We start from the raw sequence: 9,755 nt of genomic DNA on the forward strand, positions 1-9,755 counted from the left end.
GTGGGAGGGGGAGGTAATTATTGGATTAGGAAGGGTTTGGTTTAGTTGTTTTGTGGTTGGTGGGGTGGTATTTGATGGTGGTGGTTTGGGGTTTAGGGTTAGAGGGGGGGTTGGTGAGGGTTGGGTGGGTGTTTTGTTTGTAGAATTTTTTTGGTTTTTGGTTTTTTTTTGGGGGGGAGTTTGTTTTGATTTTTTTTTATTAAAAGTTTTGGAATGGAGGATTTTTTTTATAGGGGGAGAATTTTTAGGATTTGAATTTTAAAGTTTGGTTGTGGGGGTTTTTTTTAGGGTTTTATTGGGGTTATTTGATTTTAGTTTGTTGATGTGGGGGGGGTGGTAGTGGTTGTGGTGTAGAGGTTGTGATAGGTGTGGGGTGTAGGTAGGTGTAGGGTGTTGTAGGGGGAGGGTGGTATGTAGGATTTGGTTGATGGGTTGGTTTTTTTGATGTAATTTTTGGGGGGGTTTTGGGGGTTTGGGTGATGGTGGGGGTGTTGTAGGACGTGGGGTGGGGTGTTGAGGGGGGGGGGTTTGGGGGGGATTTAGTGGTGGTTTGGGTATTTGGTGAATGGGGTTATTATGGGTGTGTTAGTTTGAGTGTGATTTGGGGGGGTTTGGTTTATGAGGGGGGTTTGGTTATTTGGGTTGTGGTGGGGTGGAGGTGTTGATATGGGGGTGTATTATTGATTATTTATAGGGTTTTAATTTTTTGTGGGGGAATTATATGGTTGGGGGGGGTTGAAGTATTGGGGGGTTTGGGGGGTATTGGTTGGTTGAATTTGGAGGGAGGGGTGGGGATGGGGGGTAATTAGGGATGGGGGGTAGGGGGATTGGAGGTGGGTGTGTGTTTTATGGAAGGGGAGGTTGTGTTTGTGGGGTGGGGGGGGGGGTTATTTGGTTTTGGGTTTTATAAGGGGGGTGAAAAGGTAATTGGGTTTTTTAGTATATGGTGATAGATTTGGGTTGGTAGGGGGTGTGGTGTTATTATGTACGAGAATAATGTTTTGTTTGTTTGGTGGGGGGGGTGTTGTGGGGGTTTTTGGTGGGTTGGAGGTGGGGTGGTTTTATAGGTGATTGTGGTTGGTTGGTGGGTATTAGGGGGATGGTTGTGGTTTTGTTGTAGAATTCGGTAGAGGGAAGGATTTGTTTGTGGGAGGGGTTGTATTGTGTTTTGGTGTGGGTTGGAGGCTGGGGGGGGTATAGATAGGGATGTTTATGAGTGGTTTTGAGTTTGGATTGATGGGGTGTGTATGTTGGTTGTTTTATTGTGTGTGTTTGGAGGATATGGTTATTTTTGGGGTGGGGGGTTGATGTAGGAAGTAGGGGTTTTAGGGTTGGAGAGGTTTAATTGGGTGTGTTGTTTTTATGACTGTTTGTGGTTTAGTTGGGGAGGTTAGGTTATGTTTTGTGGTAAGGGATTTGGAGTATTTGGGTTTTGGGGATAATGAATTGGTGGTGGGTAGGTTGGGGTCGGTAAAATTGGGGGGTTGGGGGGGTGGATTTAGGGGGTGGGTGGTTTTGGTTATTGGTTGAAGGATTTTGGTTGGGGTTGAGGTAGGGTTGTGGTGGGAGTATTGTGTTTATGTGTGGAAGTATGGATTGTTGGAGGGGGGTGGGTGGTTAGGTGGGGTGATGGTTGTGGGATTTTGGGTATGGATTGGGTTTGGTAGGGGGGTTGGGGGTTTTTGTTGTTTGGTTGGGGGTGGGTATTTTTGTTGGATGTTTGTTGGTTTTGATTGGTTAGATGGTTAGATTGGTTATTTGTTGTTATTTGTTTTGAGGGGTGGGGGGGGAATAAGGGGGGGTTTTTTTTTTTTGGTTGGGTTTGTTTTGTAGAGTGGAGGGTGGGATGGTGTGTAGTTTGGAGTGGATGGGGGTAGGTGGGTGAGTTTGGGTTTAGGGTGGGTGGGAGGTGTGGTGGGGGGGGTTATTTGAGTTTGGGATTTTGGGAGGGGGGTTGATGGTGTAAGTGATGGGTAATTGTGTTTGGGAGATTATGTTTATGGGGGGTTGTGGGTTAGAGGTGTGGTGGGGGGGGGGGGAGGTTGTGGGTGGGGATTGGGGAGGTGTTTGTTTTGTGTTTTGTGGAGGGGGTTTATTTGGCGGGTTAAGGTTTTATGGGGGGGGTTGGGGGGGGGGGTGTTGTTTGTTGGGATGATGATGTGGGATTGTTGAAATTGGGGGGGTTGTGGTGAGGTGGGGGGATGGGATGATTGGGGGGAGAAGTGTGGTTGAGAGGTGGAGTATTTAGTTGGGGGAAGTGGGTGGTGGTGGAAGATGGGGGGGATGGGGATTTGAATGGTGAGTGTTAGGGAGAGGGTTTGGGGGAGTGGTGGGGGAATATTGGGTGATTGGGGGGGGTTAGTTGGGGTTGGGATATTTGGTGTGGTTGGTATTAATTAGGGTAGTGGTTGGTTATTTGGGGTTTTAGGAGACAAGTTGTGGAGTGGTTGAGGGAAGTGGTGGTTTAGAATTTGGGGGGGTGGAATGGGATTAATGATGTTGGGGATTGGGAATGGGTTGGGGGATGGGGGGATTATGGGTGGGGGGAAATGAGATGTGGGGGTGAGTATGGTCGGGTAGGGTTGGGGAGTGGGAGGATTATTATAGGTGGGGGGTTATAATTTATTTGTGGGAGGTTGGTAGGTTTAGGGGTAGGATTGGGGTAGTGGAAAATTAGGATTTGGTGGGGGATTTGTTAGTGTTGATTGGTGTGGGGGGTTTGTATTATTTTTGTATTGTTGGTTTGTTTGGGGGATGTGTTTGGGTGTGGGTTGGGGGTAAGGGGGGGGGGTGGTGAGTTTTTTTGGTGGTGTTGTTTGGGGGTGGTTGGGGGGTGGTATATGTTGTTGGTGGGTTGTGGAGGGGTTGTGGTGGGATGTATATGGGATGGTAGTTGTTTGTGTAGGGGGTTTGGTATTTTGTGGGGGTGGGGGGTTGGGTATGTATGTTGTTAGGGGTGTGGGTTTGGGGGTGGTTGGGTGTGGGGGTTTTGAGTTTGTGTGGGGAGGATTTTGGGGGTTGTGAGTTTGTGATTTTGGGTGTGGGGATGGGTATATTGGTGAGAGTTTTGTAGGTGTAATGGATAGGTTGGGGGTTAGTAAGGGTGTTTGATGGGGTGGTGGGGGGTTGTTGTATATGAGGATTTAATTGTTAGGTAGGGTTTATGTTTAAGGTATAGGTTTGGGTGGTTAGGGATGGTTATTGGTTGGGGGGGGGGTTTGGGTTTTTTGGGTGTATGTTTGGTTTATGGGGGATGTGGGTGAGATGTTTAGATGGGTATGTGTGGTGGTAGAGGGTATGTGTGTTGGTGTTGAGTATGTAGTTTTGGTTTTGTTTGGGGGATGAGTTTTTGGGGTTGAGGTAGGTGATTTGGGGGTAGTTTGTGGGGGTTGATTTGGTGGGGATTGTGTGGTGAGTGGATATGGATTGTGGATATTTTGGGGGGGGATTGATTGGAGGTTTTAGTGGGGGGTTTTTATTTGTTATTTTGTTTTAATTTAGAGGATTGTTTTAGGGTATGTGTAGTTTGTGAGGGGTTTGTTTATTGTGGGGGTTTTGGGAAGTTGGGGGGGGGGGGTGGTTATGATGGTTAGTAGGTATTAGTGTTTTTTTGGGGGATAATTTGTGTTTAGATGGTTTGGAGTTGGGTGGAATTAGGGTGGGGAGGGAAAGGGTTGGGGATATATTTAAGTTTGGTTTGGTTTGGGGGTGGAATTTTTGGGGTATTTAAGGGGGGGGGGGTTATGTTAAGTGGTGGGGGGAGAAGAGGTGTATGGTGGTTGGGGGGGGTTGATAAGGTTTAATTAGTTTTTTAGAGGAAATGGAAGTGTTAGATTGTTTTATTTTTTGTTTTGGTTGGGGTGGGTTTTATTGTGGGGGGGGGGAGGGTGATTGGGGGGGGGGGGGTTGGTGATAGTGTGATGGTGGGTGGGGTGGATTTTGGTAAGGTTGTTGATGGTGTGGTGTGGGTGGTTGGGGTGAGAAATTTTGGAAGGGGGGGGGTTTGTTATATTTGTGGTGTGGTGTTTTGGTATGTTCAGGGATATGGGATTGAAGTTGGTGGTTGATATAGTTTTTTGGGGAGTCTAGTAGGATGTTGGGTTGAGTTGATTATATGTGGGGGATTGGGTTGATTGTGTTGGTTGGTGTTTGTGGATGGGTTGTGGGGGTTTTTAATATATAAAGTATTTTTGTTTTATATTATATGATGGTGAGCTGGAGTTAATGGTGTATTAGTGGTGGGGGGTGGGGTATTTTTATTATGTTGGTTAGGGTTTGTGTTGGGTGTGAATGATTTGAATGTGTAAGATATTTAGTTTGGTTTTGTTAGGGGGTGGACTTGATTTGGGGTTGAGATGGTGAGATTGAGGGATTTTGGGGTTGGTTTGGTGTTGGGGATTGGTTTTTTTTGGGATGGAGGGGGGAATTTTTGGTGGGATAATTATTGGTTTAGTATTTTGGAAGTGATTGGTGGGATGTGTGGATGTGATGAATATTATAGGGTTGGGTGGATTGGGGGTTTGGAGGGGGGGGTGGATTGGGGGGTTTTGATTATTTGGGTAGTTGGTTGGAAGGGTGTGTGTGGGGGGAGAGTGGGGGATTGGGTTGTATAGTAATTGTGAAGGAGGGGGGGGGGGGAAGGGGAGGGGTGTATGGTGTGGTAGGAGTGTTAATGGTTTAATGTGGGATATGGGTCTGGTTAGGGGGTATTTTGGGGGTGGTGTTTATTGTGTGGTGGGGGGATGGGGGTGGTGGTGGGGGTGGTGTTGTTTTGTGATGGGTGGGGGTTGTTAATTGGAAAGTTTGATTGGATGGATTAGGTGGTTGTTGTTTGGTGGTTGTTTTTTTTGTGGGGTGGTAAGGTGGATTGTTTGGATTGTTGTTTGTTTTTTGTTTTGTGATTTTTGGTAGTGGAGGTTTTTGTTTGATATGTTTTATGGTATTTTTTGTTGGGATTTGGTTGTTATGAGGTGAGGGGGGTTATTTAAAGTGGTTTTTGTTGGGTGGTTATTTTAGGTGATTTGGTTTTGGGTTTGGTTGGGGTGGGTGTTTTTGCTTTTTTGGGGTTTGTTATTGGGTGTGGTTTTTGTGTTAATTATAGATGGGGGGGTGGGTTGGTTGGGGGTTAATAGGTAGGATGGGTGTGGGTTGGAGTTGGGTTTTTAGGGTTGGGGGGGGGGGGGGGTTTAGGGGGGGGCGGGATGAGGGGTGGGATGGGTTTATTATTAGTGGTGGTTTTGTTTGGAGGGGTGGTAATACACGTACATACATGTGTTGGGTTGGTGGTTTTGGTTTTTCGTGTATGTGTTGTTGGTTTCTTTTGTTATTTTGGGTGTGATGTTATAATGGAGGGGGGTGTAATTGATGTGTTAGGTTGACAGGAATGGTTCGGGGGGGGGTTTTGTTTTTATTGGTTATTTTTGTATGGCCATAGAGTAGGATGTAGTATATTTTGTTGATGGTTGTGGTCAGAGTGTGGTGATTAATAGTCTTGACAAATTTTAGGAAGGGAATTTACGGTGGGGGATTATTCAATTGGGGGGAGATGGGGGGGGGTTAGAGGCCTGGAACATTATTTCAGTATATAAGGGGGGACGGTGAGGGTTCCATAGGGGGGATATGGTGGTTGTTATTGTTGGGGTGTTGCTAGTATTTAGGGTGTGTTTTTTATTTGTGAATGGTGGGGCTAAATTGTTGAAGGGGTGTAGATTAATAAATTAGGGGGGGGGTTGGGGATGGATGTGGGGGGGTTGGGTCTTTATATTGGTGGGGTCTTGGTTGTTGTGTTGTTTGTATATATTATTTGGTTTTAGATATGTCTGTGGGTGGGGATTTCGAGTAAGTAGTATGTCACAAGGAACAAGTGTATATTTTTATTTGTTTTTATGGGTGAGATGTTTTATATGGGGGGGTTGGTACATGTAGGGGTCAGTACTGGGTTGATGGTGTAATATTGTATTGGAGGTTTTGGTTTAGGTTGTAGAGTTGTCATTAGTAGGTTAGTTTTAGGTATGATGTATGTTGTGGTAAGACTGGTTACGGGTGTTAATGGTGGAAAGAAACATTGGGGATTTGATTGGGGGTGTTGGGGAGTGGTTAAATAGGGGGGGCTTGAGGACTAGGGAGTGGGTATGTATTTGGCGGTGGAGGGTTGTTGGTATGGTGGAGTGGGGAGATTGTTGTTAGTGGGGGTTTTGTGGGTGATAAGGGGTTGGTTGATTGTTTTATTTGTAGGGGGGTAGGTATGGGGGGATGTGAGGTATGAGGGTTGTGGGGTTAATATGATGGTAGTAAACGAAATATTTTGGAATGGGGAGTAGGGTAGTGATGTATTTAATATGATTGTGGTGAGGGTGTTGGTTGGTTGGTTTGTGGTGGATTGATTTTATTGAGTGTGTGTTAGTTGATGGGGGGTAGATTTATTTATGGTAGTGTGGAATTGTTGATTGGGGGGGGTTGGGTTTAGAATGAATTATTGATTACAATGGGGGGAGAAGCTGATAAGGGAAATTATATGATGTTAGTGATTTTTGATATGTGGATTTAGTTGGTTGTGATTAGGGGGTTTAGGAATGTTTATTGGGGAAGGGGTGGGGGGGGGTGTTGTTTGGGGTGGTTTGGGTTGAAGGGGAAGTTTTGTAGGTTGTGATTGTATTATGTTAGAAGGTGGGGAGTCGATTGGGTTTGGGTGGTATGAAGTGGGGAGGGGTAGATTAATTATATTGGTGGGGGGTTTGATCGGGTTGTGTTGGGGGCTATTTAGGGATGATTGGTGGGGGTTGGGTAATTATGTGAGGATGTGATAGGATTTTTTTGGGAGGGTGAATTGAAAGGCAATGATTGGTTTGTGGGGTTGGTTGGTTGTTGGGAAGGGGGGGGGGTGGGATTATTTGTTAAGTGTTGGGATGTAGCTTTTTTTTGGTAGTTGGGTTATGTGGGGGTGGATTGGATTTAATTATTATTCTCATTGAGGGGGTAGTTGTTTGGTTGAGATGGGGGGGGTTGTTATGGGTTTGTGTTTTTTGTATGAAATAAGGGGGGGAGGGGGTAAATGGTTGGTGATGCACTGGGACTATTTGTTGTTTAGGCGCTGATAATTTTCATGTGTGGATTAGGTTGGTTGGTGGGGGGTTGTTGGTTGATTATGGGTTTGATGTGGGGTTTGGTGATGTGGTTTATTGTGGGGATGGTGAGGTGGTGATTGGTTTGTTGTAGTTGATTGGGTTGTAAGGTTGGATTAATTGTGGGTTAGGGTGTGACTTGGTAGAGGATGTTGGAACGTACAAATAAGGGGGGGGGTTTGGATTGTGAATTGGTTTGATGTTAGTGGTGGGGGGTTTGAAAGGAGGCATGAATAATTGATTTGTGGTACGGTGGACATCAGATTTGGGTTTGTTTTTTGTAGGTTGGATTGTATTTGAGATGTTTTTGTGTAGATTCTAGGTTGTTTTGAGTTACTCATGTGCTTTTGATTCTGTTGTAGGGTATTCATATTAAGTTTGAATTAGAGGGGTTGGTTTAATGTGGGTGGGGGAGGGGTTGGTAGGGTTAATTGGGGGGCTTGCTATAATGGGGTGTTATACATGAAGGGCGGGGGACATGTAGGGTTTTAATTTGTATAGGTGTTGGGAGTTGGGATGTCAGGGGTAGATTGCGTAAATGCTGTGATTGTGGGTGGTAGGTTTGATGGTGTTGAATGGTTGTTTTTTGTTGATTGAATGTGACGGTTTATGGGTATTAAGATTGGGGTTGGGTGGGTGGTTGGTGAATATATCATATATTGGGAGATTGTTGGGGTGGCATATTGGGGTTGATTTTGGTGTGTTTTTTTTAGTATGTGGGGGGGTTTTGGATGTAGGGTATGTTTATTTTATAGGTGAATTGTTGATTTATGGGTTGTTAGGGGTTTGGTGGATTGTGGACATAAGTATTCTTTGTGACGTTTTTGATTGGAGGTTTTGTTTTGTGTGTTATTTTTTTTTGTTGTGGTTGTGGTACTTTTTGGAGAGGGATAGTGTGTGGGGGAGGGACTTGTTTTGGTGGGGATGAGTGGGTGTTTTATTATTTATGGTTGCATAATATTTTAGAGTTCGGTGTTGGTGGGATTGTGATCGGTTAGGGTTTTGGCATAGAATTTAAAGTGAAGGAGTGTGGGTGTTTTGGTTGTGTGTTTTTTATTAGTGTGTTTTATTTAGGAGTGATTTTATGTTGGGGGGTGGTTGTGTGAGGGGGGGGGGTTGGTGTATAGATATTGTTGTTATATGTGTGTGTGGTAGTATAGTGATTGAGGGGTGTTTATTTTGGTAGGTTGTTGATGGGGTTGTTGGGTGGTTGTTTGTTTTGAGATGGTGTGTGTTTATAGTGTTGTTGGGGGTGGTGTGGGTGGTTTGAAGGGAGTGGTATTTTGGGGTTGATTTTTAATTGTGGTGTTTTGTTGTTGTGTTTGGTAGGTAGTTTAGGAGTGGTTTTTGTTTTGTGGTTTGGTTAGGGTGGGGTTTAGTTTGTGGGGGTTTTGGTGGTTTTTTGTGGGGGGGTGTTGGGGGGTGATTGTGGTGATGTGTATTGTTTGTTGAGTTTTTTGGGTGTGGGGTGGGGGGGTTTATTATTAGGATGTTGGGTTTTGTGTGTGGGAGTGGTAGTTTTTTTGATTATTAATTGGTGGGGGTTGGGATGGGGTGTTTTTTAAGGTGGGTGTGTTTTGAGTGTTGTGTTTTGGAAATTGTTTTAATTGTTGTGGGTTTATTTTAGATTTTAATTGGGGGGGTATGTAATTTTTGGTGGAGTGTTTATGATGTTGGGGTGTTTGTGTTTGTATGGGGTTATGGTGGGGGGGGGGGTGGGGTTGGTGGGGGGGGTTATAATGTATATGGAGGTGTTATGTTGTGTTGTTTGATTGTGATTTAGTGGGATGGGTGGGGTGATGGTATTTATGGTTGTTGTGTTGTGGTTATTGGGGGGGTTGGGGGGGTTGGTGGGGGGGAGATATTATTTTGTGGTTTTGTGTTATTGTTTTGGTGTGAGTATGGTAGGAAGTTTGAGTTTGTTGAGGTTGTGTTAGGGTTATTTTGTGTTGGGGGTTATATATATGGAATTATATTGAGGTTTGGTTATTAAGGGTATGGGGGGGGAGTTTGGATGTGTTAATTTGGTGTTATGTTTATTGGATGTGGGGGGGATGTTGTTGGTTTGTATTTTTGGTTATTGTATGGTTTGGGGTTGGTGGGGGGGTGGGTTGGTTATAAGGTTGTTTGATATAATATTTTTGGGGTGATAGTTGTGTTGTGGGGGGGTATGTTGTTTGTGTTGTTGGGTGGTGTGGGTGTGGTTGATGGGGGTGGTTGGGGGGGTTTGTGGTTAATTGTGTTGGTATGGTTAGGGTGGGTAATTGTTTTAGTGAGTTTGTGGTTGGTTGTGGGGTGGGGGAAGTGGGGGGGTTTTGGTGTTGGGTGGGGGGGTGGTGGTTTTATGGTTTGTTTGTTTATGTGTTGTGGGTAGGGGGGGGGGGGGATTAGTGGTGTGGGGGGTGGGGTGGTGGGAGTTTGTGGGGGGTTATTTGTTTTTGGTTTAGGGTGGGGGGGGGGGTGTTGGGGTGGGGGTGGTGGGTTGTTGTGGGGGAGAGGGGGGTGTGATTGTTGATGGGGGGGGGGTGATTTGTTTATATAGAGGGTGGTGGTGGATGGGTTTTGGTTGATTTGTAGTGTGGGTGGTAGAGGATTGTGGTTTGTGGGGGGTGGTGATTGTTGTTAGGGGGTGGT

The sequence above is a fragment of the Oratosquilla oratoria genome, unplaced genomic scaffold (genome assembly GCF_046742065.1).
Source record: "Oratosquilla oratoria isolate Oo_2021 unplaced genomic scaffold, ASM4674206v1 SCAFFOLD45, whole genome shotgun sequence".
Taxonomy (NCBI): Eukaryota; Metazoa; Arthropoda; class Malacostraca; order Stomatopoda; family Squillidae; genus Oratosquilla; species Oratosquilla oratoria.